The sequence below is a fragment of the Acinonyx jubatus genome, chromosome E4, assembly GCF_027475565.1.
Source record: "Acinonyx jubatus isolate Ajub_Pintada_27869175 chromosome E4, VMU_Ajub_asm_v1.0, whole genome shotgun sequence".
Lineage (NCBI taxonomy): Eukaryota > Metazoa > Chordata > Mammalia > Carnivora > Felidae > Acinonyx > Acinonyx jubatus.
In genome coordinates this window covers 35,567,847-35,577,660 of record NC_069395.1, presented here as the reverse complement: position 1 = coordinate 35,577,660, position 9,814 = coordinate 35,567,847, and the positions used below count along the sequence as shown (strand labels likewise).

The following is a 9,814-nucleotide window of genomic DNA, read 5'->3' as shown; positions in this document are numbered from 1 at the left end:
CGCGTTAGAACTTCCTGGTCTCGATTCCGCCCTCTAGCGAGACCCTTTGGAAGCACATGCCCGCGTGCCTATTTGTTGGTCTGAGTTCTAGAACGTTGGCCGGCCAGCTTGGGACCGCGGGGGTGAGTAGACGGGTGGGCGTGCTTTGTGCTTCCGTTTTGGTTGTGGGAATCCTCCCGCGTAAACGTACAGGAGCGGAGGTGGTCGAATGCCCTGACTTTATGTTATGCTATAATAAAAAGACCAACCAATATTTAAGGGTGCCGGCACATCTGACTTCATTGTCACAGCAGTACACACACAAAGGGGTCCTGTTAATAAGCCCGATATTGTAGATGAGGAAATGGATGCTTAGTAAACGTTGCACACTAAAAAAACAGCAATAATAGTAACAAAACGTTACACACTGGCAAAAGAGGATGGGGAACTAACTTTGACGCCACCACAGGCGTTTACCCACTAGAATCGGCCACCTGCGTATGCTGTATCAAGAATGGGGACCTAAGGCTGGGATACCAGCGCCCACTCGACTCCCTTGTTTTCTGAAAGTACTGGAAGAGTCCCTAGAAATAAATGTATTCCTTCATTTATCATGTTACAAGAGCAGAAACATATCAGGGGAAGTAAAGTGACTTTCCTAAAATCAGCCAGAGTCAATGTTGGAGAATGCCGTAAAACCGGAGGGTCTCAACTGAACTTGGACAAAGGGGATGGAAAAATTTTTTTAAGGTGGTGTGAACATTCTATATCTTGATGGTGGCAGTCGTTACGTCTTGTATACAATTACAAAAATTGTACAGTTAAAATTGGTGAGGTTTTTTTAAATGTTTATTTATTTTTGACAGAGAGACAGAGCATGAGTGGGGGAGGGGCAGAGAGCGAGGGAGACACAGAATCTGAAGCCAGCTCCAGGATCCCAGCTGTCAGCACAGAGCCCCACACAGCGCTCGAACTCACAGACCGTGAGATCATGACCTGAGCCGAACTGGGACATTCAGCCGACTGAGCCACCCAGGCGCCTCTGGTGAGTTTTAATGTATGTAAATAATAACCTCAATAAATAAACAGAAGGAAGCACAAAACAAAACTAGACTCTGTACTTCAGCAACAGGCACAGGTGTGCGGGGCTTCTGGAATTCATGGGATAAATATAGCAACTCTTTTTCCCCTAGTAATAATATAATATCATGTTCTAGAAGAACAAAGTGATAAATCAGAGATTGCAGAATTCATCTGAATATTTAAGGTAAAATGGGAGCCATCAAAGAGAGGGGTCCCTTGGCTCTGCTATTAGGGGTGCTTCTGTGGGAACATTTGAGCTTTCGCTGATATCACGTCTCCCATGGGGAAATTGTACTAGAACTACTAGAATCCTATTCTTGGTTCTAGTGACCATCTACTGCTCCCAATTAGATTCTAGGAGGTTGGCGTTGGGTAGGGAGGGCAGGGGAAGGCCTATCAAGAAAATGTGCAAACAGCCAGTGGTGTCAGCAGCTGGCCCAGCCAAGGAAACCATAAACAAACACATCTGTCTTCTGTCTAATTTGAAGATAAAAAGGTATACTTATGTCAACAAAAGGCTGTTTGCAAAATGTCATCATATATTTTAAGGCACTAACCACAGTATAATCTGACTGTAACAATAAAGTCATACTTTATTTTCCCTCCCGCCCTGTCCGGAGTGCTCCAGCTTCTCTCCCCAGCGGCAACCAGTTCCTTGGTGTTCTTCCAGAGATCTTCTATAAAAAGCTATACTCTTGAGCACTTGAGATGACTCCTTACTGTCTCCTGGTTTCCATGTCCTTGTGGTCTTGTGGACAGGTCTAGACTGTTCTCGGGTTCAGGCAAAACTGTGCCTCGCCCCACCCAAACAGTCTCATCGCTGGCTCACTAGACAAGGAAAAAAGACTCCTTCTTCTCCTATAAGTATTTATACTAGCCTTTAACAACATAAAAAGGAACCCTGAGAATCCAAAATTTAAACATTTTTTCATGCCTTCAGTGAAAGTTCTCCTAGTAAAAACCCACACAAAGAAGATGCATGAGCCAAATAGTGAAGGATGTGGAAAAATCCTAATGAAGCCCAAATTTGTTCTCCTTTCTTCTTCCCATACTCAGCCCTTACTTTTCCCTCCTCCAAGGTTTTCTTTAATGTTTATCTGCAGGCATTCAGTATTTTCAGAGGTAAAGACAGCCCAGGAAATAATCTTTTAAATAGTGTGCAGAGATATTTAATGGATTAATGTAACTTTTCCCAGGATGTTTGCAATTCCCCAGACTCCCTAGGAGAATGATCTCAAAAGGTGGGAGAGAAGTGGCTGTCCCTTAGGACAAGAATATCAGAATATTCAGGAAGGTTAACACCTTTAGAAGAAAAAAACTTATTCTTTGGAAAATTTCAAGTATATACAAAAGGAGACAAAATGGTATAATGTACTCACACGTACCCCATAACTCAGCTTCAACAATCGCCAACACAAGGCCATCGTATTTCACACATGCACCCAACCATTGTCCCTGACCTCCCTCACCCCCACATTATTTTTGAAACAAATCCCAGACATCATATTATTTCATCTGTAAATATTGTCATATGCATTTTGACAAGATAAGGATTCTTTTCTTTAAAAATAGCCATAATAGAGGCGCCTGGGTGGCTCAGTCGGTTGAGCATCCGACTTCGGCTCAGGTCATGATCTCGCGGTCCGTGAGTTTGAGCCCCGCGTCAGGCTCTGTGCTGACAGCTCAGAGCCTGGAACCTGCTTCAGATTCTGTGTCTCCCTCTCTCTCTACCCCTCCCCTGCTCACACTCTGTCTCTCTTTGTCTCTCAATAATAAATAAAGGTTAAAAAAATTTTTTTAATAAAAAATTAAAATAGCCATAATGGCATTTCACCTAAAAATGACAACAATTATTTAATAACATCGTGTATCTAGTTGGTGTTCAAATTTTTCATTGTTTCATAAATGTCATCCTGTTTTTCTTTACACTGTCTTGGTTTAAGGTCTTCTGTTCTCTATATTTCTTGCAGATAGGTTGCTGGACTTAGAATTTTGATCAGACTTCATTATAGTTAGTGTTTTATGCTTCCTACAGGAGGCATATAATGTGATTTTCTGTTATTTGATGCTACCAGCCATTGGTGCTTAATGTCTCAATTCATTAATTCATTAGAGCTTGCATTCCAGTTCTATCACAGGGGTGATATCCTAGTTCTGTTATTTCTTCCTCACTCCCTTGCTGAACTATCTCTATGAAGACGACTTCTCCCTTATCGAAACTTTGGTGACCCAGTGGTACAGTTTCTATAGGAAAGGCAGAATAAATGATTGATTCCCTCCCTTCATTTACAAATTTTCAACACAAGGAGTTAATTCTCTGTTTTCTAATGGTAATTAGTCAAGTTTTTGTTTTATTTTTAGTACCATTATGAACTCATGGAATTATACAAATTGATGTGTTTTCACTGCTTGCGTATATTATGGTGTATATTGTTTGAAAGAGATTATTTGATATATAACTATATATTTTAAGAGACGAATAAACAAACCACTTTCTAATGCAAACTACAAAAAGTTAGCAGAGGTCTATCTCTGATTCTCAGTGGGGTGGGTGTGGAAATTAGGAGGTGAGTGGGCCGGGGGTGTACGATTTGAAGCTATAGATCAGATACTGAAGATATTTGAATGCTGCAACTAATGTGATAACTTATGTAATAGCAAGGACACATGGATTCAAGATACATTGATAGGGAGCCATATGTAATGCAAAGGTATGCCTTTCTAATGACGGAAGTTCAGACATCTCAACTACTTATTTGGGAGGGCTCTGGGGAAAGTTCTTATGCACACCCACACATTTATCTCCTCTCCTCTAGAGGGCTTAAATCAGATAGTTTCCTACACACAAGACCAGCTTCTCCACCACATGTATACACATGCATCTATATACACCCCAAAGCATTCCAGCCTCTCCCTGAGAATGCTGGTAGAAATTAGTATCTCACTACCCTTATAATAAAATGAGTTTATTCATTAAAAAATACATAGACTAGACACCACATGCCAGGTCTATGCTAGCAGCTGAGGCTAGGAGAAAGAATACGGTCCATGCTGGTCTCTTAAAGGAGTTTGCAGTCTGGTTTAGATATGGATAAGTATGCAGATTATGATTGCAATACTCTGTGATAAATGCTGAACCAAGAAATGCCGATGCCCAGGAAGCAGCCAGGATGTTGTTTTAGGACCAGGGTGGGGTTTGGGGCTGGGGTGGGTCTGCTACCATTGAGCATTTGTCCGTCAGTCACATTCATTGACCATTAGGATTGAATTCCAAATTGATCTAGATTCTAGATCTTAGTCTGTATGAGTTGTTTCGGCTGACTTCATGGACAGCGTGTGCGTGTGTGTGTGTGTGTGTGTGTGTTAAAGACAGGATATGAAGGATATAGGACAACAGGAAATTAGAAACCTGTGTAGTCATCGGATTCCACAGCATTTATTGTGTATGGAGCAATACATTTTCAAGGTGGAGCACATTTTAGAAAATGCAATTATGTGTGAGAAAAGAAAAGCTTTGTAATGCACTTAAGTGTACGTAGAAATATAAAATATGGATATATATAGTTCCTACCCTTTCTGTTCATCTGTACCCATAACAAGTTCCCATTGCCAAACCCAGAGCCTGGAAGATAGTGACTTTTAATAAATATGTTTCCTCAGGTTTATTAGAGATTCGTTTATATTAGGTCAAGCCTAAAAATGAAATACTTTATCAGATTATATTAATCTGATTGAGATGGAGCCTAAAATGCTATGCTAGAGGGGAGAAAGTTTTACATATCCTCTTCTAGTGGAATATTGGTACAACTATACTCTATTTTTCATATTTTGGGGCAGGGCTCTGCATGCACACATTCACTCATTTATCAAACATTTACTAAACAGTTGCTGTATTCCAGGCATGATGCTGGGCATCAAGGATTTTATTTTATTTTATTTTATTTTATTTTATTTTATTTTATTTTATTTTATTTTATTTTTAATATAGTTTATTGTCAAGTTGACTGACATACTGTGTATACAGTGTGCTCTTGGTTTTGGGGGTTGATTCCTGTGATTCACCGCTTACATACAACATCCAGTGCTCATCCCAACAAGTGCCCTCCTCAATGCCCATCACCCATTTTCCTCTCCTCCCTGCCCCCCCCATCAACCCTCAGTTTGTTCTCTGTATTTAAGAGTCTCTTATAGTTTGCCTCCCTCCCTCTCTGTTTGTAACTATTTTCCCCCTCTCCTTCCCCCATGGTCTTCTGTTAAGTTTCCCAAGTTCCACATATGAGTGAAAACATATGGTATCTGTCTTTCTCTGACTGACTTATTTCATTTAGCATAATATACTCCAGTTAGACATCAAGCATAACACTCCAGTTAGACATCAAGGATTTTAAAAGCTCCAACCTCAGACTTTTCCCTTGAAGATCTCATAGTCTATCTGGAGAGACAAAGCAATTAAATAATTGAATCATCATGGGCTAAAATCTATATTAGGAAGTACCTGGCTGGCTCAGTTGGAAAAGCGTGTGACTCTTGATCTTGGGATCATGAGTTTGAGCCTATGTTGGGTGTGGAGACTACTTAAATAAATAAAGCTTTAAAAAAATAAAATAAAATCTGTATTAGAAGGATGTAGAAGGGGTTCTAGGAACCCAGAGGATAAAGAAACTCATTCTTCTGTGGAGGGAAGGGAAAGGGTCATGGGGAGCTGCACAGAGGCTATGCTGAGTCAGGGTTTCCCAGGTGAACAGTAGGGAAAGAATACTCCATGGAGATGGAATAACACGAGTAAAGGTGTAAAGATGTGTTTGGAAAACTGCAAGCCCATGTTGCTGGGGTGCATCGTTGAGAGAGGAGTAGTTGGTGAGGCCAACAGGGAAGGTGGCAGTCCGTTAAAGGCCTTGCACATCTTGCTGGGGGGTTTAGGCCCAACCCCACATAAGCTGAGAAGCCATTAAAGCATTTCAGGCAAGGGGATTATGTGATCAGATTGGGACTTCAGAGAAATCATAATGTTTGGTGTAGGGGACAAGGGTATTAAATCTTCCTTTTTGATGCCTCCCCTAAGCAGTTATTTTGCTATCCATGCTGCCTACCAAGACTTTGGAGACTTTTTCATATTTTTACCAAATACTTCCTTATACTTCTCAACATTTTTGAAACTAGCATCTCAAATGTCCCCAATAGAAGCATCCTAAGTAGAGACTATAGTGAAGTAGGTTTATGAAATCCACGCCCACCCATGCTGGTCCCTGTGCAGGGCCTTGTTACAACACAAGGGCATCCACTGGGCCAACCTAAGGGTGTTGCTCCCCACAGCTATTAACTTCTTCTGTTCTGCCTTTTTGGCCTCAGAGATCCTGCACCCATGTATCTAACGAAAAAAGGTCATTTGATTCACATGTGCTTGAGAATTTTATTAGACATCCAAGTAGAGAGATCCAAGAGGTAGTCAGAGATGCACAGAGATGTGTGCATATCTGCGCTTCCGGGGAGAGATCCAAGATGCCAGGAGGCCCAAGCACGTCTGTGAGTGGTCAGCATATGAATAAGACAGAATTACATCACCTAGTGTAAATACAGAGAAGGGGCCTGAGAACTGAGCCCTCAGGCCCTGCAAATTTAAGAGGCTGGGGGTGGGGGTCGCTGTTGAGGAAGAACAAGCAAGGTGACTGAGAAGGAGCAGCCACTGGAGAAGGAGGAAAGCTGATACTTTCTTCCATTTACTGACTGATCCTTCTCAGGAAAGGTAGGTTTACAAAGAGGATGAAAAAAAAAGAGGCTAAGACTGTGGATACTGGATTTAGATGGACTGGATTCAAATCTCAGTCATATATTAAGTACTAAATGAGTTTACACTTTATATGTGTCACTGGGTCCAGTATATCACCAGGAGGGTATCTGCTTGTTGAGGAATCATTGTGACCACTGCATTCTGGGAATATACTGAGTGCCAAGGCAATTCATGTGAAAGAATCAAACAAAAGCCCTAGCTTCAGGGAGCTCACAGTCCAGAGGGAAGGGGCAGCCCTCAAAGTCATTCTCCATGACATCACGACATGATCAATTCTTTAATGAAACTATGAGCCATGCACTGGGAGAGCAGAAAAGGGGAATGATTAATCCAGCCTGTGATGGCCTGACTTAAAGGTGATGCATTTTTTTATCATTTGTCTTTTACATGTCAAGTTGCCCGAGAAAATCTTGACTCTTCTACCGCCAGTCCATCTATGTGACAATTTATGAGAATTTTTTTTTCTTTTGGAAAGAAGAAGCATAGATTGTGGGCACAGATTGTGATCCTACTTTTTGACAAATGAAGAATTACCATCTCGAATGAAATTGAATCCATAATTGCCTATTAGTCCAAATCAACAGCAGCTGCTGTTATGTTTTCCCACATTTGACTGTTACCCCAGTGTAGCACTCACATCACAGGCTAAACCGGGGAGCCTATCACATCTGGTGTGGTAGGCTTCAGTGATCTCAATCTTTTTCCTTGGCTGATGATTTACTTTCCATTTGGGGGGGCAGATGGTTTCTTCAAATAGGGAAGCCCCAATAAACATTAGCCTTTCTCAGATTTAACAGCCATACATTTCTCATGAACAAGATTTCTAGCATCTTTGTGTGCTTTTTATTACTCTTTGCTTTCTTCTCTATGCATTCATTCTGGTTAAAACTGAAAGCTTTAGACCTAAAATTTGTAACTGAAGATGTCCTTCCATGAATTTATTGTAAAGTCTTGCAGTGAAAAGTCCACCAGGGCAGATTGCAGAGCTGTTTGCAGCTCAGTGTTGAGCACAGTGGACTCTTCTACCCTTCTTCTGCAAACTTGTAGGTCCTCCAGTTCTGCCTGAAGACAGGGCTGGAGTTTGAGAGCCAGATGAATGTTTGGATCACTGCATCCTCCAATCCTAACGTAACTGTAACAGCAATCCTTCTGGTGGTAGCGTGGATGATGGTGAATGTATTTGGGATAAGACAGATTCCATTGGAAAGGGAAAGGAAGGTAGCATGGGTAAGGGTTGAGCATTGGTAGCTGAGATCCAAGGAGGAATTTTTTTCAACCGCCCAGGAATATACCCTTGTTTGCTCTTCAGAAAACAAAAAGACCTGGAAAATCATTAAAAGAAAAGAAAGAGAACTGTATTCTTGATTGTAAAATGAAGGATACTCTACCCTTTTCTTTTAGGAAAGATAGATTTGTTTCTTAAGTATATTACTTGAAGAGCAGTCATTCTTCAAAGTTGTTCCTGTGCTTCAGCCTTTACCTAAAAGAAGGAATTTCTTTTAATATAGGAATCCCAGTGATGCTGAGGACAACGGACTGAATGTTTGTATCCCCCCAAAATTCATATGTTGAAATCCTAACCCCCAAGGTAATAGTATTTGGAGGTAGGGCCTCTGGGAAATGATTAGTTCATAAACGTGGAGCTCTCATGATGGAATTTGTGCCCTTATAAAAGGGACTCCAGAGAGCTCCCTCATCCTTTCCACCATGTGAGGACAAAGCGAAAAGATGGCCAAGAAGAACCAGGAAGCCGGCTGTCATCAAACTCTGTATCTGCCAGTGCCATGATCTTGGACATCCCAGTCTCAGAACTGTGAGAAAAAGATTTCTGTTTATGGTATTCTGTTATACCAGCTCAAACAGACTAAGACATCAAGCTTCTACACACGTACGTTAGCGGGAAGTGCAGTCTTCCCCCTGATTTGGCCAAATCTCTCAACAGTGCAAACACAGCCCAAAGGGTCAGTCCTGGTTACACTGATGTTAAGCGGTCACTGCTGAAGCCTAGCTGTGTTCCAGGGGGCAAGAGCAGACATTCTTCCTGCCTTCCCCTTCCCTGACCTTGGCTGCCCCAATTTGTTACAGTCAACCTTAGGCATGCCATGCCAGAGTTAGCTAGCTCCCAATGGTGTAGCCCTTCAGCAGATAGCCACTTCCCCAGGGACTCCCGCAGTGTCAAGCTGGATGGGTTGGAAGGAGGCTCCAGCATCAGCCTCATGTTGTTCACAGAGTCAGATCTCCCCTCTGATGGGCTCTAGGCCCTTGGACACCAGTCCCGATTCTCCCCTGTCATGGTGAACACCATTTCAGCAGCCTAATCGCAACTGTCTGTCATTGAGCCCCTGTCAAGATACCCTAAGTTCATCTGACATGTTCTGCTGACTCTGAATCTCAAAGAGACTAGATCAATAATAATGAGCTGTTGTTGTTGTTGAGCATTATTTACTCTCTAAGTACAAGTTCCTATTAAATGGAATGAAACAGGAAGGGTGAGGAGGAGTTGGCTCTGCCGTCCCAGATGAGTATTTGCGTGTGTGTGTGTGTGTGTGTGTGCGTGCATGCATGTGTACACGTGTACTGTGGGGAAAGGAGCTGGTTATAATGACCAGGCCCTGAGGGCATATTCTTCTGGAGTCCAGGATTCTTCTTTGTTCTGATTTCCTAAGGAGCCTAGGGTAAGGCCGATACAAAGGTATTGAAGACAGATTTTGGGTGATGGGGAAATTTTATAACATCTCACTAATTTGCCATCATCAGTCTACAGTCTAAAATTCTTGAACTTACAGACAGTTTGGGCAGTTGGGCAGTTTGCACTGCCAACAGTAACCATATCGGACGTTTCTGTAAGTTTTGACACTCACATAACAGGTCAGAGACGAGTCATACGTTGGTATGCCAGGAAACCCAAAAGCTGTTTAGAGCCCTGGGAATCCAGAGAGAGACAGAGATGTTTCTTTGGCCTAG

At 42.0% G+C, this 9,814-nt stretch overlaps 1 protein-coding gene across 1 annotated transcript in view; it reads left to right on the top strand.

Moving 5' to 3' along the window:
* The first annotated feature begins 33 nt into the window (after positions 1–33).
* IRF6 (interferon regulatory factor 6) overlaps positions 34–9,814 on the top strand; it is a 39,748-nt gene continuing 29,967 nt past the window's right edge. Inside the window, exons 1-2 of the mRNA XM_053209616.1 lie at positions 34–122; positions 846–1,024. The gene's annotated coding sequence lies outside the window, so the exon portion shown is untranslated. The remainder of the gene's footprint in view (positions 123–845; positions 1,025–9,814) is intronic.